Below are 25,227 nucleotides of genomic sequence, written 5' to 3' on the forward strand. Positions count from 1 at the left end.
CTGGCAGGGCTACTTGCCATGCTGTCCGGCCACATCAGTGCCAAGTGATTCTGGGAAAATGCGGGCAGTGATGCCACAGACCAGTAACGATGGAGGTGAATTCCTGGAAGACACCTGCCAAGAGCAGCAGCCCATGGTGTGGCATACCGTGGGATGCACTACTGTAGGGAGAACTGAAATGTGGGAGGAGGGGTCAGACCAGTCATGCTGGCACATTGCAGTGTCCTGTCCGCACAGCAGACAGCAAACTTACTGAACCAGTCACAGAAAATTGGCTGCCTTGGCCAGGAGGAAACAGCTTAGCTGTCACAGCTTTCACTCGGAATTAGCTATGAGCTGGCCAGGCATAAATTGCTTTTAGAGTTTGTCCTGCCAGCTGCATTACCAACAAAGCAAAAATTGTCTGAGGAACAAGGCTCGGGTTCACACACTTAAACCCTACCTGTTGTAAGGTTGCTAAACTTTTCCCTAGGGCTGATACTACAATATTTACTGTATTGGCATGCTGTCTTTTCTGTTCGACTGCTGCATGATCGTATTATAACATGTCCTGTTGTCAAGGACTAAACTCGGATCAAACTGCCTAAAGAGATAACTGTGGCCTTGATTGCTCCATGGTGAAACCAGAGTAAATTACTGGATGTCAAATGAGCTATTCCCTGTTTATTTCGGATTAAACAAGCTTAGAATCTGGCCTTCAGATCATGTTATTTCTTTAATTCAACTGGGTCATATTTATAAATTCATGTAGTGGTCAAAATGATCCAATAAATGCCAGCACACAATCCCAGCACTTGCAAAACATTGAATGTATATATTGGCACTTTTCCTATTTGCTGACTGCAGGACAAATAGGTTTCGTATTGGGACATCAAAGTCTGTTTCAGCAACTGGATGCATGACAAAGCCATGTTATAATCTGGGTACTGATTACGGCATTGAAACGTGTTGGCTCAGCATGTGGTAGATTTGGATGCGTGGATAGATCAACTTTTTAGTGGCCTGTGGCTTGATTTCAGCATGGAGAAGGTTGTCAGCATATTTGTGCTAATGAAGGAAACGGCATGGGAAACTCCTTTCCACTGCAGATAGAGCCAGAGCTCAGGAAATGTCTTTGCGCCTCAGTGTTTTTTGTAACAGCCAGTTTGTCTTGAAGCAGAGAAGCAGCTTTGTGTCTTAACCGTATTTCTAAACTGCGCTGAAGCTTGTTTGGGTCTTGTCCAAGCCTTGTGTTTTTACCTCTTTCTGGAGGATGGATTGAATGGTTAGGTCACAAACACATTAGGAGAGCGTTTTAGCTGTATTTGGGGCTGGCAATGCAGGGTTAGAGTCTCTGCCTTGATTTGGTTTATTTGTAATGTTGACAGTAGCAGAACACCAAGAAATAAACACAAGTTTGCGCTCATGCTTTGCTCAGAGAACTTCCTTGCTGCTGAAAGTAACGCTTTTGCCCAACAGTAACTTTTTTTTTCATTCAGGCAGTGTTTTCGATATGTTACGCTACTCTTAACATATTCCCATGTTCAAGTTCCCGAGAAGGCAGGCTGAAACGTTGCCAAGTCCTTTCTGTTACACTGAGTCAGCTGCTGTGATTTTACCTTTGCTCTTGGTCAAAGTATCACAGTCTATTATCTTTTTGTTGTTTTTTTAAACATAAGAAATTGCAATACAAGTGTTTGTTCCATGTGCCTACATTTCCTCCTACTTCAATGACAAAACCAGCACATTACTTTTATTATTAATAAGACAGGTACACCTAGAAGCCCTTGATGTTTTCCCAAGGGATTCACAGCCCAAACATAAAGGACAAACAAAAGTGGGAGAAATTAAGTGTCTTTATTTGCATTTATGAACAGGGAACTGAGGTAACCACAATTAAAGGGGCACTTAATTGCTTCTTATTGAAAGACCAAACAAAGAATTCTTCAGCGAGGCTAAAAATAGACCCAGGACCAGCAGACCTCTGTTCTGCAGACAGCTCTGAACACGGTTCTGCTCACCGGCCCCAGCAATGCCCAGTCCAGCACGGCCATACGTCCACATGCCCCTCCGCCTGAGCTCAGGCCAGCAGCCCGGGTCTTTGCCAGCACCTTCACTAGGTCAGCACGGTTCTCCTGTTCCTGGTGCAAGGTGCTCCCAGAGCTGCTGGCATTCTGCCCCCTCCGCTCTTGTAAGAATTCTTACTGAATTGACGTCTGCAGTCAGGGCTTGTGGTGGCTGCTTGTATTGACCGTTGAAGGCCTCCAGAATGGCAGCGGCTGAAAAACAACTGCTGTGTGTAGGAGGTCATGGCAGACCTTCCCCAAGTGCCAGTCCATGGGAAGAGTTTTGCAGCTCTTACAAGTTGAAGGTGGAGTCAGCTATAACCTGACTTACCTTCCCTGGCATTTTGAAGTCTGGTGAAACATGACGCATAATGACACTTACTCTGCCTTTGCAAGTAGCAGGCTGCCTTTATGCCAAAGTGTCTCATCGGTGAACCTCACCTCAATGAGGAGTGCTTATTCAGATGTAACCACGAGAATGAGGGCTGGCTAAATAATGCCTCTGACTGAAAGGATCCACTGAAGCTCATTATAATGATATTAATGACTTCCAATTCAGCTGTGTCTGTGATACCAGAGTGCAAAGGTAATTATGGAAGTGCTAAATACTATTATTATTTGATATTAGTGACAGGGTGGGGGTGAGACCTGGTGAGTCCTTCCCCCATCTGGCCTGGAGAGGAATGAGGGTTGCCCCCTTCCCTCCACCCCTCTCAAGGCCTGGGAAGGAAGGACTGTGCAGGCAGGGTGGAGCCAGGACTCTGCTCCGTCTTCCAGCTGTGGCAACCTTGGCTTTTACTTTGCCTCCGTGGTGTCAGGAGGTGGCTCCTTTGCACAGCAGGAGCTTTGGTGCACGTGCAGCAAAATGGGAGAAAGGTGAAATGCCTCCGCACCAGCCTTCCTGCCTCCCTCTTGGCAGCAGAGGAAGCGAACACGGTGCCTCTCTCTGTCCCCCGCTGGTTTTGCAGATCTCTCCCTCAGTTTACTCTCTCTCCCGTGCCCCTCTGGTACTACCTGACGTTGCTGGATTTTCCCTTCGTGCTCTCTCCTTACCCGTTAGATCTCAGCTGGGCCCCACCAGCACAAGCGCTCCTTGGCTCGCATGGGATTTCTGTTTCCTCTGTGTTGGCAGCTCAGACTCTGAGGACGAGGAGGGGGGCATTCAAACCTGGCTTTTTAGGCATCTCGGACCAGATGACCTCCTGAGGTGCCTTCCAGCCTCCATTATTCTGTGATTTGGAGGCCCTGGCTCACTACCGACATTGTTCTAGCCCAGGAAAGTGCTAACCCTTTGACCCATGAGGAGTTTTTAAGGAAACAGTGATAACTTACATGGTTAACAGTTTGCTGCCTGACTTGTCTAGGGCCCAACAGTCTACATGATGTGTGGGAACCCTCCGTGCTGCCGGAGTCTGTACGGCAAAGCTGCAGGCACCAGCCTTGCAGGCCCTCCCGGATCACGGGTGAAATGGTGAGAGCACATTCAATTCGCTCTGCTCACTGACTGTGCCAGCCTGCACTAGGAGAAACCTGTGCAGTGATGACTCAGACTCAGATGATTACTTGACCCAAAGGAAGGCTTGATGGTACACTGAGGCTGGGACACACCAGCAGTGATTATAAGATGATTCACTGCCTGTGCTCTGCCATTCAAAACATCCTCTGTATTGCACAGGCAGGGCCATTCACGGAGGCTGCAAGGAGGAAGTGATATTTGCACCTTTAGCTGCCACCTTCTCACCGAACCTTTCAGCCACTGCCCCTGGCAGGGTGCCTGTCTCCCTCTGCTCATGCTGACACTAGAGAGGTTTGCTGGCAGGGGGGCAGCTCCCTGACGCTGCCATGCGACTACGGCCAGGCACCCCTTGCTGATAATGTCCATCCTCACCCTAAGAGGGTTTGGCCAGAAGTGTAGTGCCGCCAGGCATCCCAGCGTCCCCCCAATGCCATCCTGTGCAGTGTGGAAGCATGTTGTTGGACTTCAATGCTAAACTGAGGGGCAGGTGGGAACTCAAGGTCCTTTAATTCTCTGTGCTCCAGCCCGTAATTTGCACATCATTCTTCAAAACTCTCATAAATTCTTTGTGCTGTCAGAAATGTGGAGCTCACACAGCCCAGACTGCTTCTGTGTTTCTTTTAGAGGGGCACATAGCCTGCTGTCTCTTTTCATTTCTCATGCTGCTGTCTATACTTTCCTTCTTCCTGTTGCGCCCACCTTTTTGTCTTCCTCTCCTCTCCTCCAGATTTTCTCCAGCCAGATACGTGCACTCACATGGTTTCACCAAGATGGTCTGAATGCACTGACTACACTTTCCAAAGCTCTGATATTACTGCATGCAAAGCAGGGAAGTCCTCAGCACCTGGGAAGTACCATTTTTCCTGACCCAGGAACTGATACTGCTTGTGGCAGTTTGCTGGAGGCACTGGTAAGATCTGAGGCACGGAAAGTTTACTCATGTTGGCTGGGACTCACAAACGTGTTGGGGCTAATAACGCACATGGCTTGTATTGTGCTTTCCCTGAAGCTAAGTTGAGCAACATGTTCGTTAACAAGTTAGGCATTACTCAGAGCTCCCAAACCTCGTGTTTTGCCAGTGACAAAGTTGCAAACTTGTAGTACAATGCTCCCAACGTTTTCTGTGTAGTGTAATGGCCAAGCTCCAGCAGAGTTGTGCTCCATCCTTTTCGTCTTACAGTTCTGCCTGGACTTTTTTCAAATTTAAGTCTTCAGCTGTCATGCACTCTTGCCAGCTAGCCTATATTTCTGAATAACTAGGTGAATTATCTCTGGAAAATAATATATCCAATGAATTTAGCCCTTTCTTCCTACGAGTGAACTGTCTTCAAACTGTCTTTCAAATGTATTTTATGTGCAGTAGTATTATTTGTGCTTTGTCTAAGCGTGTGCTAGCTATGGATTCTCTGTGTGCTCTTGGATATAACTGTGGTTTTAAGTACCCACCGCTGGTTATTCATAGCGCACATTTAGTCATTTAACAAACATGGTATTAGTTCTGCTCTCTAAGTGGATGACTAATACTCTTATAAATAGGAGGAATGTGATCTGAAAGGTCACGTGAATGTTCCCAGTGTGAACATATCCCCAAACTATGAGACTTCTCATTCCAGGAGCATGCTTGCAAAAAAGAAAATGCTCATTATTAGGAAGAAGAAAAAGGGTTCAAAACTCATTCAGGCAATTTCTCTGCTATAACTCAAACAATTTGCAATTGTTTGTTGAGTTTTGTATTGCAAAAGGTTTTTGCAATGTTTGCTTTTCTCTGCAATCTCTCCTGACCTGCTTGGGAACATAGGAACTGCCCTGTTGGAACAGTCCTGATCTCTCTCCTGTGCCAGTGCCCTCCCTTGGAACATAACAGGACCTGAACATTTCTTAAGTAGATATAACTTTCTTCCTAACCTCTTTCACATCCCATTGGAAAGCAAGACAACGCCTAACACTGCATTCCAAAGGAAATGAGAAGGGTGCACAGTACAGGTTTCTGCACAGTCTGTAAACCAACAGCTTTCCTCAGCTCAATACCATGGAGAGAAGATGCTGTGCTGCCCAGGCGGTGGAGGAGGAACGGGTGGTGCTGCCTCTGAGGTGGGGTCCTTGCTAATGCAGCCTCCCAAGAGGTCGGGTTTCTCTGTTGGGGAACGCTGGAGGTAAAATGCAGCAGATCAGCTGTGCAGGCACCCTCATCTTTTCATTTTTATCAAATGAAAGCAAAATAACTGAATGCTGCCGCTTTCCTGCCATTGCAAGGTTTGGTTTATATTCACAGGAATACAAGGCTAAGGAAGGGAGGACTGGTGGCCTCAGGACATCCAGCTTCATTTCATGACTGTGCCACATAGTCGCTGAGGGTATGTCTGTAGCATACGCTTAGCCCGGGTTTGAGCTGTCTATCTTCACGCACTGCCGGTTTGGGCAATTAAAGTCCTTGGCTGGCCTGCGGCACCCCCTTGGTCACGTCTGAGGCCTTCGTTGGCTGGACCAGTGAGGGCAGGGCCATCATGCTGGGGCTGGGGCAGGAAGGTCCCACGGAGGCCACGTGCCAGGGGTTGGGCTGCTGCCACTGCCACAGTGATGCCAGCCCGGTGAGGCACCTCTTCTGCTTGCTGTGATGTGAAGTCAAGATGAAGCCCTTCCAGTGCAGAAACAGGCAACCATGGCACCATCTTCCCCTCTGTCTACAATTCAGGTATGCCCAGGTGCTCACCTGCTGGGCTTTGGGCTGGTGGAGCAGAGCAGGGGGAGATGCTCCTGGGGGCAGGTTCAACTCCCAGCTGGGAGGTGGCACTGGCTGCATCAACACTTCTCCACTCAGCCCCTTCAGTGTCAGATGTGATGGTTTAAGCCACCTGTAGCTGAAGTTAGTTTGACTTTGCACTGGAATGAAGTGGAGGAGAGGACTTGCACGGCTGGCTCGGAGATGTGTCCTGATCAAAATAGAGGCAGGTACGTTGGGTCGCTGGCCAAAGCCTGAGGTACAAGCCTGGGTGGCAAGTAGCTATGTCTGTGCTAATAAACCAGGCAGGGGCAGGAGCTGTGGCTCTGCTTTGTGGCTGAGTAATGCTGTCTGGCCATGGTGTGACAGATAAACCCTCTAGCCCTCCAAATCCATGTGGCCACATACAGACTACCTATTGGGAACAGTCCCAGCCCATGCTAACTCCTGGACTGTGCTTGGGAACGGTTTGGGAGAGCACTGGTTGTCCTGGGCCAAAACTGTCCTTGGGACCACACTAAGAGCTGGAGGGATGGATGGTTGAGCTCCCCCACTGGCGCCCTGATTCACTGGCTTGATTTTGTGCTCCAGATGCTGCCAGTCTGGCAGGTGTCGGGCAAGTTACCTAATGTGTGATATAAGAAAGAGAGGACTCTTCCAGCTTTATTTCTAGCCTTTGTCCCTTTGTGCCCTCTCTCACATGGGGGTAAGAGTGCATGCTTACCTACAGAGTAGTGAGACTTCAGAATTGGATACATTGGGAAACTGGGGTGTGGTATAGGTGAAAGTCCAAATTCACTGCAGCAGTTTACAGAAATTCGATTCAGTGAAGAGTTGGGCCTATGGTATACACATGCCATAAAGATGGTATTCCCAGTTCACAGACCTATCGTAATTTGGTCCATCCTTATTATACAGTTACAGAAATGCATTAGCATTAAAATATGTGGGCTAAAAGCAGTCAGTTGTGTCCTATGTTTTCCTCCTGCCAGCCTTTGTCTTGACTTTAGGTTGCAGATTAGAAAGGACAGCTGAGGATCTGGGTCCCCCCAAGCAGTCTATACACAGTCAAGAAGTCCCAGAGAATTGATAGACTATATATGATGTTTCTTTCTGAGCACAAGACATGTTTCCTAACTTCAGCAGTCTCAGAGGTTTGATTTCAGTGGAAGATAGTATATATAAATGATACTTGATTGGGAAGTGCGTATGCAGGGCTTATGAAACAGTGTGCGTGTCTGCATGTGCGTGCATTAAAATAACAGGGCAAAGGTGACTGCAATATATTATTTACCTGCTGGCTCAGATTTATCTGCCTGCCTTAGTGACTCCTGGCGCTTGTCTCTCTGATTTTGTTCCTAGAGAAAATTTCAGTGCGAAGAACTGTGTTTGAGGGTGCTCTCCTACAGCTTGCATTGCGGGGCTGAGTGGTACATTTAAACTGAAATCAAATGTTCCACTCGGGTTATTTTGGGTGTGCCGACATTTGCTTGCTTGTGGGTGCATCTAGATTTCTCCTCTCCCTTGGTCAGTAGCAGAAGCATTTTTCTTATTGATGGCAAGTAGCTGGTAGTGGTGGGGGCAGGTCTTGTTTGTGGCTACTGGCCAGCTGACAGTGGACAGTGATAAAAACACAGAAAAAGATGGGAAAAAAGGAACAGATAGTGTAATTACACCTGATAAGGATCAGCATGACACTACATGTGCTATATACGTATTTGAAACCTACACACATAAACACATAAAAGAAAACATTCAAGACGTGCAATCAGGTTCTTCCACAGAACAGCCACAATTACCTAAAGAAACAAAAAAGGATTTTTTTATACTGTGGTGCTGGCAGTCAGAGCCTCCCCTCTGACTGCGCCTGAGAGAAGAATGTGTTAAGTGTGAGCAGAATAAATGATCCGTTCGTAACCAGCATGGCAGACACCTGTGTAGCACCTCACTGCAGCACCTTCCTATGCCGGTTGGGTGTCAGGGGCAGGCATCACGACTAGTCAAAAGCAAACCTAGCTGCAGTAGATCTTGAGCAAGATCCTCAGAGATGACTGTTGGAAAAATGCACCTACGTGTTCCACATAGATCTTTTTTTCAGTGCTGTTCAAATCTTGCTGTCTACACTTGGACAAATGCAGATGTGGTTTTACACGTTGCGGGGCAGTTGCAATTCTGAACAGAAGCCATTTTGCAAAGGAGGAAGGAGCAGCACCTACCCTACTCCCAAGCTGCCATCTCTCTCCTGGGGTTCAAAAAAACCAGAAAGCAAGCCCCCAAAGCTTTCTCCTTTTCCACAGTGACGCAACAGAACAAAACAGGATTTCCTTCGAAGTGGTAACAGGACAGGCTTTGCAGCATTCTTACAAGGGTGAATTTAGATGCCAGAGAGTGGAATTTCCAAATGCATTTTCCTTCCTACACCTTTTCTTTTTCATCTCCATAAATCTGTGTCAGTTTTTAAAGAACCTGTTTTGGGGGGAGGGAAAGGGGACAGAACAAGTGGTGAGCTATTCAGAGCTAAAAGAAGAGATCCATGCTGCCAGAGGTAAGACTGTAGAAAAATGTGTCAGTGTAGCAGATGAGAGTTCTCCTCTCTTAATGCCTCTCCTGAAGCATCAAGGTGTACGTGTTTCTCAAAGGGGCTGTACATCTCAGAGGTAGTCTATGAACTGCATGTTGAAATGGTTGCCATGGCAGTAACTAAGTTAGAAAACGTGATTAGCCAGAGTTGGCCTAAATAGCTGAAGGGAAGCAAAAAAGAAAGAAAGGAAAAAAAAGGCCAAGGGCCTTCTGTTATTTCTAGTACAGATCCATCAGCATTAGACCGTGCCAGGAAGGGGAAGTGGCACTGATGGAGAGGAGCCTGCTCCGCACCCCAGCCCCAGCTGGGGTACCACCAGCAGCCCGCGCTGCGAGGGCACCTTCGCCCCCTTACAACGTGCCAGCACGGCAGCTGCGCTCCAGGGAGGGCCCGTTAGTACAGACCAGTCCTGTTCGTGTTGATCTGGTGAAACGGCACTTCTCCGGAGTGGGAGGCGAGGCCAGGGCACTGCTTGGCCTTCAGCGACCCAGAGAGCACAGTCACAGCGCGCTCCTGGCTGATGCGGGGCACAGCCACGTTAGAAAGCGGGGGACTGGTCTGCAGAGAGGTTGCAAGGCTTGCCCCAAGTGACAGAGAGGGCTGCTAGCCTGAGTGGGGTGTTAATTGGCGAACTCCCTGTCCCTAGAACCGTTCTGATTCTTCTAGCCCACTAACCTACTTGAAGCATGCCTCTGAAAGGTATCCCATCTTCATCTGGAGCCTGAGAACTGGAGAATGCAGCCCTTTTTGTTAATTCATTGCAGTGGTTTATCACACTTGCTTGTTAAAAAAAATAATTGCACCTCATATCTAATTTAAATGTGTATGGTATTAGCGTTCAGCCTCTGGTGCATGCTCTCTGCTATATTTAAAAAACATTATCACTTCTTGAGACTGTGGGTTTTTATTGTGAAGGTTTCTTATGCACTAGAGTCACTTTTGAGCTTGTTTTTGAAGAACTGAAGCAGCAGAATTCTTTCTCTCAAAGGGTTTTCTTTTAGCTCTTCTCAGGGAAAAGTGGAAGACTGGGAGACTAAGGTGAAGATGTCTCGATACCAGGTCTGGATGGAAAAACATCCTCTCTAGGAGCTGTGGAGTGCCACATTAGGGACCAGATGCCCAGTGTAAAATCAACAGAAGAGATTTATGCAAGCTGTGAGTGTACAGGTAGGTGCTCACAGGAGCAGAATCTGTTAGCCCAATTCTCTTCTCTCATAGCTTTCTAAAATAGAGAAGTTTAATTTACATTAGCCTGGAGTGCTTCTGCTTCTTAGTCTGTTGATTGAGATAAGATGAATCTACCCAGGCCAATCCATAACATTTGACCACTTACCAAGGATATCGTTCTCCCCTCCTGTCCTAAGGGATCTGTAGATTCCCCTTTTAAGAGGAGTACAAACCAGCAGTACTTACTGTGGTTAATGGGCATCTGTTTTGGCTGGCAGAGCTGGGGTGAGAGAGATCATATAGCCTGCACTTCAGGAGGAAGAAAAGAAAAACCCACAAGACACCTATTTGCCCTGCATAGCAGGTTGGCTTTTGCCATTATTTGCAAGAATCTCTTCCACTTCTTGCACCTCCTAAATCCTTGTCATCCAGGTTTGAGAGCTGGGACTATCTTCTTTGGCACCAAGTTAACGATATGTTTTTTAGCATGAGCAGCCATTCATATTTTACATTAGTGTTCCTCTCTGTTCCTTTCAAGCAATAATCATAAATATCAGCTTTCATTCCTAGAGCGCCTTTCATCCCAGGGGCTCCCAAAGCACTTTCCAAGCTTAACAAGCTTATTGTAGAGTACTTCTTTAGAAGGGGTGAAACTTGCTTCCCATTAAAGCCTGATTTTTGGGAAGAAAACCCCCAAATTATAACGTCTTCAATACACGAGGGAGCCTTTGCAGCTGTTATTTACTGTACATGTTCCCTTACCAAAAAAGACTGCTTCTTGCTCCTCCATCCCCCCCATCTCCCCCAGCTTAATCCAGCAGCGCTCAGTTACCTGGGGGGAGAAGAGTGCAAGTAATGAGAGATGATCGTCCCCTGTCATCTGAGGAAGTGATTTTTTCTGGAATCCTATTGTTGCCCTCAACAGTTTCTTCTGGCAACTCCATTTCTATCCAGTCTATTTTCTCTTTATCGGGGCAAACGTCCTAGGGCAGAGTTGAATGTCCTGTGGCTTTAGCCAGAGAGGTCACCATCCGTGGTTGGGCTGTGCTAAGGATCATGTGAGACACTGTAGTCCTCTTCAGGACAAAGTCAGCTGGCCTCATTTAAGTCACATTCCCCTGCAATCAAAGCAAAGCCAGTTGCTTTGCACTGAAATGAATCACAGCCTTTCAGATGGTCCTTTATTTGGCTCATCTGTGGGAGCAGTAAGCCCAGAAGAGAAGATTGTTGCTGGTAATTTCTGAACTGAAGAATTTGTTTCCTAATGAATCATATGATTAATTTTAGGGCAGCTTGAATCTGACCAGTGTCAATTTGTTTTCACTGATTTCAGGAGGACTCAGTATGGTGGGACCTGTCCATCTCATGATGCACAGAGCTTTCTTCCATGCCAGCTGTGTGGGAAAGTGGTCTCTCCTCTGCTTGGCTGAGAGAGGCCCAGGTGAGGCACACAAACTCCCATTGCTTCTCCAAGGACACACTGAGAGCCTCTGGTAGAAGGGGGAACAAAAGCCCTATCTCTGGTTCAGTGCTTCAACCGCAGAAATGTAATTTATCAATATAGATAGCTTTAGATGAAAGATACATCAAAGCATATTTTTGGCTGCTGCCTTCAGAGGTAGTACTAAATCTCCTGGGGGAATGCAAGCAGTGAGATATGGTCCAAGTATCAAAATCCCCATCTTCTTACTGTCTCTCCTCCTCTCTCACACTGGTGGGGTTCACAGGGAAGCCCTTTCTTGGGGTTGTAATGTCATCTATTCCCATCAGTAGATTTTGGTTCAGAAATGCACTTTCGTTCTTTTCCAGCAAAACGCTGCCTATTTCAACACTAACTCTGAAGATCTGTAAATTGGCAAAGGATCCAAAAAGAATAATGAACCAGCAGTTACTGTTTACATTGGCCACCTTGTATAAGTGCTGATATTAGTATTTCTGAAAGGATTCATTCATCACTGAACAAAGGTTTGTACCTGTGAATAAGAGCTTGCTTGGGAGGGCCTGTGTGCCTCCTTTCCTCTATCAACAAAGCTTACAAATGTCAAGAGATGGTTTTGCAATGGATGTTAATGCATACCTATTACTTCAGGATGAGAATAAGCCACCGAAAATATTCCATGCCTATTTCTGATGCTGTAATGAAAGCGGCAGTAAATGTAAAGAAACATATTATTTATTTTCATGTGTCGCATTTATTTATTTATAGACCCCAATATATATATTGAAAGTGGCTCTCTTGGGCTTTTTTTAAAACTAAAATCCTGCAATACAACCTCAAGCCCAGTGATTAGTTCTCATGTCATGGAAAATCAAGTAGACCTGCACTAGAAAGAACAATGGCTGTTGAAAACATTTTGCCCTTTCCAGACTATGACCTCTTCTGGGGATGTCAGCAAAGTAAACATACTTTTATGAAGTACCCCTAAGTCTTCCTTATCTCCTGCTGTTTGTCACACTTGTTGCAATTTGCCTTAAATTAGTTGCCTTCACACCGAGGCATATGATGCTGTTTTGCTTAAAAAAAGAGGTTTGTATGTTCTGCACTGGCCCAGCTGGCATGCCATGAGCCATGGCTCAGAGGTGGAACAGGTCCTCTGCACGGCCAGCAGCCAGCGTTTGTTCCATCCTCATACTGCAGGTCAGGAGTCCCTCAGCAATGGAGGACGCATAGCAACAGCATTTGTGTGGGGGGCAAAAACGTTCAGTCTCTGGGGGATGCCCACATTTTGACTAGGATTCCTTGGGATTCTGTAGGATGAAGATCAAACTCTTTTTCAGGCACGTTTTTATGTTATAACCTCTAATATACCATTTTTCTTTTAAACTTTTGAGTGCTACACTTTTAGGCTGGAAGCAGCTAAGGGCTAGGGCTCTTCCTGGGCACTCACACAGCTCCTGGCACGGTATGGCTTCAGTTCTGGCAGGGGACTTAGGCCATTGCTGCAATCCAAATGCACATTTAAAAACCCAAAACAACTGAAATGTCTGGAACCTGCTTGCAAGTGCCCCTTTCATGCGAAAGATGATGCTTTGCGAGCACTGTGTTTATGAAGCAGAGGAAGAAAGCAAGCGTGAATGAAATGAGAGACCAAGGACCAGCCCGCTGCCTTCTGTGGGAAGTCCTCTCAGAGGGGCGCGAGCCTCTAAGACTTCCCTGGTGGAGTTTCTTCTCAACTCTTTAAATTGTTGGGCAGGGGAAGCTGGGCCGATGGCTGATGAGGAACCATGAAGGTCATCCCCCCACCCAGAGAGATAACACTCCCTGCCTCTCGAGGCCATGATTTCAGCATGCAGCTCTTTTGCACAGAGGGAGCAGAAATAATGCTAGGTATCTCTAAAGGGGTGAGTGGGTACATAAAAGGCCAGCAATGCACGTAAGGGATTTCATTGTAAGCGGTTGGAGAAGAGATGCCTGCTCTGCAAGAGGCAAAGACTTCTCTGCACAGAACCAGGATAATTTCCCTTCAGTCCAGGGCGGATTGCCAGCAGTCTCAAACGTAATCCTCACGGTATTACTTCCAAAGATGAAACAAGGGTATTATGGGCACTGCCACTGAGGCAGGTAATCTTTAAATATAGCTGCAAATTGCCTGGTTTAATGCTAACAAACCCTAATGGCGAGGAAGACAAGACAGGTAGCAGCACTGATACAGCATAATATAATGCGATTGCTGATACAAATGTGACTCATTCTAGCCAGAGGCTTAAGTATAGGAAGTCGGATAAAAGATATAAAAACAAATCTGAATTTTTTTTTCCTTCCCAGTGAAGGTCACCGCCAGGAATAGCATGGGAAATAATTAATAGAGGAAGAAATGTTCCCCTTCAAGTTAGAAGTATTGTCTTGCTTCACAGTTTTGTTCTCCTCTTTGGGCTGCTGTGACAAACACCGGCGAACACGCAGGGCCTTTCTCCCCGAAGCCACTGACGGATATCCCACCTGGTGGGTAGTGAATGCGAGGGACTGGCTGTGCAATGCTCACCGTGTTTGTTAATGGGTGTCCGCCTCGCTGGCAGTCCACCCACCGGCAGTGTGCTCAATGGGCCTGGGAGATGGAATCTGGCTCTACGCAACGGCGGCCAATTTTCCTGGTCAACACGGAGGCGCGGTGCCAAGGCTGTGTGTGAGAGCCCATGCAGCCTGCTGCTGCGGGGGGGGTTTCACCCCTTTCCCTCTGCTCCGGAGCCCTGGGGAGGTGGGTCCTCTTTCCAGCCCCGACACAGGTCCTGCTCCCCCAGTCCCTACGCTTTGCGTGGAAGGACATGGACGACACAGAGACCGTTGCGCTTGCAGTGGCACGGGCTGTTCTCTGCTCATCCCGTGGAGACCTGGGAGGCTTGGGCTGCTCCTTTGCTCCCCGTGACTGGCACTGCACTTACACATCTGCAAAGGCAAGGGGAAGCCATGCAACTGTGCCTGCGGTGCAGTGGGCATGCAACGCTACCCGTGGCAGGAGCGGTCCGTGATGCAGCCCGACTGCTGCGCTGGAATGTGATGCTGCAATTTAATTCCCTTTCCTCAGAGTGCTCTTTGAGTGGAGATGGGTGAGGAGAGGAGCGAGTGCCTCTGCTTCGTGTCATCACCCTGCAGACTGGAAACCGGGCAGCTGCGGGGAGTTGGGGGCAAGGGGCTGCTGCTCCCCAGGGCACTGGTTTGTTTTCTTCCACCTGGCCGTAGCAGGGAGGAGTGCTGGTGGGAAGCTCTGAGCTTCACACTCCTGACTATAATCTGCACGTGGCTCTGTCTCTTCTGCCATGAAGGACTGGTCACATTTTCCATTCCTGACTCTGTGTGGCTGTGCTCTGAACATCCCAGGTTACCTGTGTGCAAACCAGCTGCCTTTCCCACTGTTCGGCTCTTGACAGCTCACCAGGCCTTCATCGCTGCTCAGGGCCTGCATGCCAGGGTCATTAAGGCAGCTAGCACAGTGTTAAGATACATTCATTTTCGGAGGGCTTTTCTTTTGGGAGCTCAGGAGGTGACAGTTCAGATCCTCCCTCCCTCAGCAGGCTCCTGACCCTGCAGTGGACTTTCAGAGGTAGGAGTGCTGCAGAAGTCCTGAGTGCCCTGGAGCTCCCATATAGCACAGGAAAAACCTATTACGGGAAAGCTGCTAATAGCAGAGGTAAGCTCTTACCCGCATTTTCCACTGGTCTTACAGACTCTGGAGAATTAGCTTGTTTCGGCCAGGTTCCCAAACTGCTTTCTGGTGTTTATCCAAAACAAGCCTGTGCATTGAGGTTTCCTACCCCAAAATTGTCTAACCAAATGAAAGGAATGACCTCAGTTACACAGATGCTCCTCCATCTGGTCCTACAACTAGAGTGGGGCCAGGGCACAACCCCAGCTCAACTCCCCTCTTCTCCCCAAAAAGGAGCTATTTGAGGACGTTGGAGCTCAGTCCAGATCTGACTTTCACAGCTGACCCCTCTCTATGTAGTGAGTAAAATCCTAGTGCAGAAAGCTTTAAAGCAGTTCAGAAATGTGGCAGTGCATAAATGCTGGGTGTTTGGCTGGTAGTGCTCATAATGCTGTTCAGTCTGGAGTATTTGGGGAACAAAGATCAATCCCACAAGGACAATCTGTCACTTGCATGCCTTCATGTTGACTTGAATTTTGGCACTTTCATTCTGCTAGCTTTCTCACTTTCCAAGGCATGTGTGTTGCTCTTCTAGCCATATCCTTATGGTCATGAGATTTGGGGTCATGCATTCTCTTATCTGGGGTTTTCACAGCTGCTGCTCCTTGAAATGGTTGCAAGGGATGCTGAGTTGGGTGGGATGACCTGCTGCTCTCAGGTTTATTTCTTTATAGCATCTCTATCAAGAAAGATGGTAAGACATATAATTCAAATACTTCTAGACTACCATAGTGTTATCAAACTCAACTGTTATGACTCCTTGTGAATGTGGGCTTTGTGAGCTGTTTTACCACAGCTTTTATTCTCTTTTTGGTGAAAAAGGAAGTTACATAATTCAAGCTTTTCCTTCTTCCTTCACTTTTTTGCTCTCAAAATTACCGTATTTGCAGAGACACGGTGCCTGTGTTAGCAGCTGGTGTGGTGCAGCGGGAGCAGATCCACAGAGGTGGCTGTTTGGTGCTGAAGACTTGATATGTCAGGGGATTTACATCAGACTGCCTCCGTTCTGGTTCCCAGGGACCGGACTCTCATTACAGGTTGGAACGCAGGAGGTGCACTCCTGGAGGCCATCGCCTGGTTTCCTTTTACTCAAAGGGAATCCAGTTAAAAAAATTGCTGCCTGATGTAAACTGAAAGATGGCAAGTGGTACAAATGGGAGATTTGCCTCATAAACTCACTCCTGATGCAAACAAAACCAGGCACATAGAAGACCGGTCAAGAGACCAAGGTCAAGAGACCAATCCCCAAGACATCGCTTTACCCTAAGGTCCCACATGGTTCTAATGTGTGGCAGACAGGTCAGTTCTTTGCCTAGTGAAACAGCTGTTTAGCTTGGCTGAGCAGCTCTCTTATTCTTTCTTGGATATAGCTGCTAATCTATTCTTCCCTCCTCGTACACTTCCCCAACCTTCCCCTTTTCCAAACCCTCACTAAGCATATACATATATATATATATATATAAAATATATGTGTGTGCATAGGCAGTTGTGTCTGCTGCTGGGATTTCCTCCCAAACAATACCTGTTGTGCTGGCCACAGTGGTTCTCTTGGTTCCCATGCTCAGAGCAGTTTGAGTTTCCTGCTGGCTCAGCAGCAAGACTTTCAGGGCTTTTTATACTTATTCTTCTTCGGGAGCCAAGCGGAGGAGCGCAGTTTGCCTGTGAATAGTGAGCTGGCTGGGCAGGCGGCAGGAAGCTTGCATACTAAACCGTGTGAACTTTGAGGAGGGGAGGAAGGGGGCCAGGGGCCGCTGGCTGGGCTTCGCGAGGCATTTGCTGCAGCCCTCTGCCTTACAAACTCATCATCTCAGCATAGGGATGCTCCCCGCCTAAGGACTGAGAATTTCTGTAAAATGGGAAAGAAGCGAGAGAGCTGAAAATGGAATTACAGGAGAAACACAGGGAGGGCCTGGAGAGCGGAGAAGAACGAGGAGGCTTGGGTTTTAATTACTCACATGAAAATTTGTGCATCAGTTCCCTGCATGGAGCGATGCCACAGCACCTTATGCTGCACGGCTGGGCTCACGGGCCCGCTTGCTCACCCCCTTGCTGCCCCAGCAGTGGCCCTCCTGCCTTCTCTGGGTAGGGGCAGCTTTTCTGTATTGGCCAGGCAAAATCAAAAGCACAGAAATGAAAACACACTTCTCTCTTCCTGCCTGCGCTCCCCCCCTCTACTGCTTTCTGTTGCTGTCAGCTAAAATTAATAAATAAGCGGGTTCCCATTCTCAAGGACCAGATATCATGGTGTGGCTACGAAAGAGGGGTTTGATGAGCAGCACTGTGAGACGCAGGTGCCTGCTTGTCGGTCACAGGCGAAGCTGTCCCTGGAGCAGGGAGAGAGGTGTTCCGGCAGGTGCCATGGGTCTGCTGCAAGTGCAAGCGTGCTGGGAGCATCCCTGGAAAAAAGGCAGGAGGTGAGAGGAAGGGAGGACGGGCTGAGCCCGTCTGCCTGCAGACTGGCTACCTGCCTCCTGCTCGCGTCTGCACAAACAAACAAGGAAGAGGCTTTGCCTGTGCTTTGAAAATGAGGTGGCAGAGGATCGTGCATGCTGCGCAGATGCTTCCTGAGCAAGAGTGGTGCCGTGATGGGTGTTGGTGGGATGGCCCTGTGCAGGGAGAGCTGCTGCTCTGGCCTGGTGGGCTCTGCCGGAGGGGTGGGGGGAGCTACGGGGCAGGCATGAGCACCGTGCATGTGTGTAGAATATATTTTTAGGATGATGGGATGACAGAGAGAGCCAGCGGGGAGTTGGAATGCTCAGCAGTGGGACAGAGTGGGAAATGGGGTAACGCTCGGCTCGGTTAGTCATGCCATAGCATCATTCCGAAGTGATGCAACCTTCCTGGCCTGATCTGAAATAACAACAACCCACAGCTTTCCCTCTGTTTGGCAGCACCCTTTTCTGAGAGTTTTCTGAGGTGCCCATTACTCCAGGCTCTAAATCATCCACACATACATGGTAAATCCAAGAAGCCAGGGCCCTTGCTGCCCTGCCTAGCTCAGCGGCACTCTGCGTCTAGCTCCCAACCGAGCGCTGAGCAAGGTGACATGTCTGCTTGGCACCTGCATCCCACTGGTGTCCCCCCAGGACAAGTAGCTTTGCCTGGAGGTCCCCGAGTGCTGGGGAGATGGGGAGATACGGCTCCAGGTCCCAGAGTGGGCTCGTGGGGAGCCAGTGGAGGTCCCGGGGAGAGTGACCCGCCAAGCTCATCTAGATCCCAAACAGTCTGTGCCTAGGCAGCTTGTGGCAGAGCACAGGCACCTCCACAAGTAACCAGTGCCTTCACCATGGTCTTCTTAGAAAGTGCAAAAGCAGTCCCAAATTTGGGGAATTTACCATCAAATTCACGCAATTCTGTTCATCTCCACTCCTGGCTCAGCAGAAGCTCAGTTTAAATTACATGTAATTGATGACTTTGGTGCCTCTGTCTGTTTTTAAGGCTATCCAACATTTCCTATAAGACCAAATGTTTAGTTGCCTGTAAACCCCTGAAAACTTTAACTGTTTACCGCTTAGCTGTTTTTTTCTGCGCTGGGTATCTGTCTTAGGCTGAATGCATCTGGGAAGCTTCAGCAAAAAATGTTTTTGCTTGCTTACAAGAAAGAGACGAGAAACAATTTTTTTTTCTTCGTATTCAAACAAGTTCTTATGTTCTTAAAGTGATCTGTTGAGAAACTCTAGCACTTTCTGCCTTTGGAGGAGAGGCTTGAAATTTGGCAGATATCAGGAATGTGCCTTTGGTTGTTCTTCATGGGGGAAAAAAAAATTGAACTACGAAACCTTAGGAAAAAAAAAAGCCTCAGATCTCAGACACTCAACAGAAACTTCTTAAGAGTTAGAAGCTGAATTCTCTGAAGGCACTTGCTCAGTGGAGACTTGTTGAAGTCTGGCAGCTAAATCACAGATGAGAGTGCAGCAGGCACACTGCAGCCTCCTGCTGCAGGTGCAGAGCAGCAGCTCTTTGAAATTGTTTTTCCGTACTGACAGGGTCGCTGTGGTACTGGGGACCAGAGCCCGGAGATGCTCTCGGATGTGCTCCTTTGCCGATACTCAGGCGAACAGGCGGGAGGGCTGATGTTGACCAGGGCTAGGACCTGCCCGAGGGAGGGAGGCAGGGAGAGAGGGAGCCCTACTGCAGTGCAAAGGCTGAGGACCACCCCCCCAGAGAGGGGGACTGGTGTCAGATGTGGAGCTGGACGTGGGAGCAGGACCAAGGCAGAAGATAGGTTGGAAGGACCAGGAGGAGCAGGAGGAGTCAGGTTTGGGAGTATCTCTCCCCACCAGATCATACCTCCTGCAGAACCTGGGATGCAGCGGACCCAGAGACTTCTGCTGTGCAGTAGTTGTCTGTTGTCAGCAAATATTTGGGGAAGCCATTGGCACAGGCTGTGACTCATTCCTGCCTGCTCCCTCAGCAGAGGTTGATGGGCTATCAGAATTCCCAGTTATTCTGCTTTTCAAGCACAATGGAATTAACATCAGAGAATAAAAGCCAGTCCTGCCAGTGAGTCATGTGGTGGCTGGGTGATGCCGCATGATGGGATTCCTGCATTTTTGTTTCAGTTTGCTGTCTGCAAATCAAGGAAATGACACAAACCCAACGTAGATTGAGAGTATGGGAAGTCTGTAGGGTCGAGCACTCGGCAGTTAACACTGCCCTTGCCATTTGAGTGTGGCTCCCATCTGCACAGGCAGCATGATAGTGTTGCTTTTAGCTGCAGGATCAAATGCATGTGTAAATATTTTTTTTCCCCACAAAAACTCTACCTCGTAATGCCTCGGGTGGACGGTTCTCAGCGGGTGAGTGGAGGGTGTGTGGGGAAGGGTCCTTGCCCTGCCTGTGCAGGACAAGAGGATCCCTGCTCTGCCTTCATGCCAGAGCAGACTCCAGCCCTCGGCGGTGGAGACGGCAGCCAGCGTCTGCGTCCCTGGCCTGCAGCAAGACCAAAACAGATGGAGTACTCAGATAAATTATCTGCCAAACTCAAACAAGCCCCCATCGGGCACGTGTAGAGTGAAGTTTTGTATAACTTGTAACTTGACCACAGGTGGGAAAACTTAAGACCCTTGTGAAGGCACATTCCCCTTCCCTGGCTGAGTATCAGTGCCAGCCTCTGAAGACAGAGGCGCTTAATCTCTCTATTTGAACAGAGCAAGCTAACATATATCTTGCTAATCTTATTCTAGGAGACAGTTGAATTATTTTAGCTAAAAATTACCAGAAGAGTCTGCCCGAGGCAGACATCCAGCACGGAGTATTTGAGCTTGAGCAGCTGAGCTTTGGCAAAGCTGTGCGTAGCGGAAAGCAGTCATTAATGGGAAGTGTTAAGTGACTTCAACATCAGACAGCGCTCACAGGGGAACATGAAAAACTTTGGCTCTGTGGACGGCCCCACGAGAAAAGTCGTACGTGTACACGTGAAATCCTGCTGCAATGCATTCGGTTAGCCGATCCCTACAGATGAATACTGACCTGCGTTTGTAGTACAGCATTTGCAGGCTCCAGGGATGGACTCGCTGTTTTGCAGACTTACCAGTTACTTTGTGGTTTGCTGTTGAACCAAATGCTGAGGAGAAATGGTAAAGCATGAAGAGAAACACGTCGGATTTCTCTTTCCCTGTGGGAGGAGGGGGTGCAGGGGGCCGGGGATGCTGGCCCCGACCCTGCTGGTGCGTGGCACGCATGGCGTGTGTGGCAGGTTGCTTTGCGGGAAGGTCTTGTCATTGCAGCTGTGAGCGGTCCTGGGGACTCCTCCCTGCTCGCTTGACAACCTCTACGCTGACAGAAGTTTTGGTAGGGGGTTGAGAGGGCTGCGAAGATTAGTGGTGGGAGCCTAGCAGCTCTTACTGCCAGTCTGCATTTTCCTTTTCTGCAGGAAGAGGTATTTTCCTTTCTTGTTATGCTTCATCTAGAGCTGTGTAAACAGCACTCCCTCCTTGATGTTGACACCTTCAAATGATTTTATCTCCCTCTTAGAGATTTTTTTACCTAAACTGTACTATTTAGTTATTTAATCTTCCCTTTAGTTATTTGATTGTTGTTCATTACTGAATTCTTTCCAATATGCCAATGGCTCAGTCCCAGCAGCACGCTGCAGAGAGAAGCCATCTTCCTTCTGCTCTATTATACGATGCTCTTCACCTCTCTGCAGGTCAAAATCAGGCCCTCTTATTTTATAAATCAGCATCTAGTTTGCTACTCACTCCTATCCCTATGTTAAGCCCTTTTCATCAGCTGCTACAGATTGTTTTTCCAAGTATGTTTCCTTGAATTGCCCAAGTCCCAGGCAGGAGCTGTTAGATGCTGTTTTCCTTCCCACTCCCCCATCTCAGAGACATTTTCTGTGAGCTTGAAATCATAAAGAGAAACCGAAGCTCGTGCACTCTTCTCTTCCTCATTACTAAATCCAAACTGATCCTTTCAAAAAGAAGAAATGCTTTACAGATTCGTCATTCTCCAGCCCGGGAAACAATTCCTTCCCATTCACATCCACACTGTGCACTCCTGGGGACTGGGCAGGCTGACAGGGGCAGTTTGGTTGCATGGAAAGGAAGGGGCATTAAAATGGTGAGCAAGGCTGTTCTGGAGAAGGATGGGACAGAGCTGTCTCAGTCCAGCCCTTGGTTATTCTGGGCACTAATGCATTCTGCGGAAACTCGGGCAGAGGTTTTAAGAGCTGATTGTTTGGACAGGTAAAAGCTTTGGAATGATATATGCACTTTGTATGTGCAGGCGATGCTTCATTTTTATATTCAAAGTGCATCAGGACATGAAAGGAGCCAATTTCAACCTAGTCTGCAAATGACACCTAAGCCCAGCCTGTGAAACATGCGTTGCCTGAAGGGCATTTACTAGGATGTCTATGCAGATTTCATTTTTCTTAAGAAACCTTTTTCTTCCCTGCAGGATTAGAGGTGGAAATAGGATAGGTTTTGGACCTAACCTTACAATCAGGGAAAGGAGAGAGGCAAAGGGCTTTGTCCGGGTAGCTCCCCAGTACCATTACGTTAAACCAGCATTGAACTGGAAGCTTCTCCAAAGCTGTGGGAGCCAAATGTCCCACCCTGTTTGCCTGTGGCTGCCAGGTTAATTTTTCTCCTTTTGAGGTCTGAACCCTTCAAAGCTTTGTTTTGTATGGGTAAAAAAAACCTAGCTACAGCCTATGGAGAGACCTGGAAACCATTTGGTGCAGAAAGATCACAGGACTCTGGGAATGAATGCAGACTTCTTTTTAACTGAAAAGAATACATACATTTAAAGAGCAGAACATGCAAATACATTCATAATGGCTGCTATCAGGAGCTGCTGGCAGTTTCTCTGAGCAGAAAAGTCCTTGTCTTGGAGATTTCTGCTATCCCTCAGGCTTCTGTCCATTTCTATGTTGTTACTTGCAGTGTTTAAGCCCCATTAAGTTTAAGTGCATAAATTTTCTTTGGCTATTCAACCCCAGCCACTTTTGGGAAGGATTTGGCCAGAATCCCTGAACCTAAAATAATCAAACGTCTGTCTTTCTGTTAAAAAGGCTGCCATTTATCTGACAAGCAGTGCAAAACAGAATAGGTAGCTCAGTACAAGCATCCTCTGAGAAACCTGTTGTTGCAAAACCAGGCAAGTGGCTTGCACACAAGCAGATAAGGTACCTTTACCAATACCCAGGTTGCTGCACGGCATGTCAGTATCTTTAGTTTCATAACACATATTACTTTTATTATCAGCCTCTTGGCTTCTACCGCTCTCTTTAGAAATATTACAGCCACAACTTCTAACCTTTACAGGCTCATCCAAGGAGCATGGCCTTTCAGACACTCCTTTCGTGAGTATTTGTTGTGCTCCAGGTGAGGATGTCTTTGTTTCAGGATTGTTCCGGGCATGAGAAATAAAAATCAAAATGGAGATGGTGGCCAGCACAAAGAATCAACCGAAGTAATTTTAATGAATTTCTTTCCATACCTGCCAATCCACCCTCCCCTGCAGGAAAAACAGCTCTCAGACGAATAAAGCATATGGCACAGAAGATGGAGCGCCGATGCCAAGTTTGTCTTTGCCTTAGCAGAACTCGCTGCAAAATGCTGAATCTGCAGATCTTCTCCTGGAATACGCTCTTCAAGAGAAAGGGGAAAGCATATTCCCACCACCTTTTTAGCTGGGCTTGTGCGCTCTCACTGTTTAAATCCTCAGTGGGTAGGACATTATTGTGGCTGCAGTGCTGGGCAGACACATGGTACTACGTTCAAACTAGTTGCTGTGGATAGCAGTGCATGTGGCAGCAGCAAAGAAAACCCATCAGTGAGGTGGACTAAATATTTGAGAAGGATCTGAAGCCCACACTAACCTGCCTTCTGTGTACATGTGTGCTAACTAGCTGTGATGACTGCTGTTTTGGCAAGCAGGCATGCCTGCTGCCGAGTGGTTAGACACCCTGTTCCTGGCCATGGTTTGTTATCCAGTTGGTGTTTATGTTGCTGGGAATATATGAGGCGATGGTTGTATTTGAGCTGTCCAGAAGTGAGGCGTTCAGTCTAAGCCCCTCCATCATGACTTGCTCTACAGTGAGTGGACAGACAGCCACCCCCACTGGTTATAGTTTTAGGTTATTTATCCTAAAATAGGTGTGGAGCACTGTGAGAAGGTGCCTCTCTCTCTCTCCATAAGCTCAGAGAAAACCCTCAGTGCCAGCTCAGCCTGTGGCCAGCCATTACAGGTCTCTCTGCTCCCAACTCAGCCCCATCAAGTGAGGCTCTGGGAGGACACGTTGCTGGTGGGTCCTGATGTGGCACAAGTAAATAGGACCTCGCCACCAACCTGCTCAGCTCTCTTCTGAAGGGCGTAGGATGCCCGAGGAACTGTAATTTAAGTGCCTCTTAGCAGTACGCCTCTCCACGGTTGGGTGACAGCTGAAGAGGAGGTTTGAGTGTCTAAATTAAGAAGTTAGGCATCTAAGGCCTTTATTGGACCTATCTCTGCAGCGACTGAAGCTGTGCAGACTTATATAAAAGGAAAAAATCCCCTGCTGAGTTACTTTCATCTTCCAGACAGCTATGGAAATGTTTGCGTTGTGTACTCTCACAGACATGTTTCTTCTATAGGCACTCTCAGACCCGAGAGATGAGGCCATCATTTTACCTGGACACGTGCCATGGAGATAGACCATGGCTTGGGCGAGGGGTGCTGCTCTCCCAGGACCTCTTGCAGCACTTTGGCTTGGAGATGTTTTCGTAAGGTGGGAGGTGAAGTCCCCACCTTTGGACCCATGTGTCAGGAAAGCCTCCCGCTGTGGGTAAGCGATGCCTCTCTTTCCAGAAAGTAGAAGATACCTGACAGGGTGATGAAATTAATGGGCTGGGGAGCTCCTTTGTTTAAACGAATGCTGGGAGAGGCGGGAGGAGGCTTGATTTTTCACATGGTTAATGTTCACAATCCTCTTTTTAGTCCTCTCATGGCAACCTGTGTACTTTGCAGTTCAAAGGCACATGAATCTCTGCTCAGCAGAAATGTAAATGTTTTGATAAAACTGTTCTTAACAAATTTGATTCATTTAATAAACTTGATTAACTGCAGAGCTTTATGGTCTTTAATTGGGAAGGATTTACTCTAAATTACCATTTTTTGTAATTTTGTAAAAAACGTGGCGGTACGCAGGATCTTGCTGCCTTGGCGGTGGCGTGGGAGGTGCCTGTCTCTGGCACCCAGCCGTTCCCCTGCAGCTTCACATGTTTCAGAGCCCTGGAGACCTTCGGGTGCTGAGCCTGCCCACGAGGCCAGGCAGATGCCGGGCAAACGGCAGGATGGACATGCAGCTGGAAGCGTCTCAATAGGCTCCATTTCTTTTCTCTTGTGTTTGCATCTCCTAGATGATTAATCTCCCCTTCCAGTAAGAATTCAGCATGCCTCTTCTTCTGACAAGTCCCACAAGAAAGGAAGCACGGTCATCCACAACAGCCCTCTCCTTGTTTTGGTTCATAACCAGCCTCGGCCTGCACTGGGTTTTCAAAGCCTGGCTGAACAAAGTCCCCAGGTTTACCAGTAGAAAGAGAAAAAAAGGGTTGAGCAGAAAATCT

The 25,227-nt window shown here is 47.8% G+C and overlaps 1 protein-coding gene across 2 annotated transcripts in view; it reads left to right on the top strand.

Moving 5' to 3' along the window:
• Positions 1–24,677, top strand: part of TOMM20 (translocase of outer mitochondrial membrane 20 homolog (yeast)) — a 49,300-nt gene extending 24,623 nt beyond the window's left edge. Inside the window, exon 6 of one of the 2 annotated variants that reach the window (XR_774054.1) lies at positions 24,256–24,677. The gene's annotated coding sequence lies outside the window, so the exon portion shown is untranslated. Of the gene's footprint in view, positions 1–11,361; positions 12,162–24,255 lie in introns of those variants that run through there. The other variant, XR_774055.1, reaches the window with a different exon arrangement.
• The last annotated feature ends 550 nt before the right edge of the window (positions 24,678–25,227 follow it).

Source organism: Haliaeetus leucocephalus, unplaced genomic scaffold, assembly GCF_000737465.1.
Source record: "Haliaeetus leucocephalus isolate CR32 unplaced genomic scaffold, Haliaeetus_leucocephalus-4.0 Scaffold162, whole genome shotgun sequence".
Lineage (NCBI taxonomy): Eukaryota > Metazoa > Chordata > Aves > Accipitriformes > Accipitridae > Haliaeetus > Haliaeetus leucocephalus.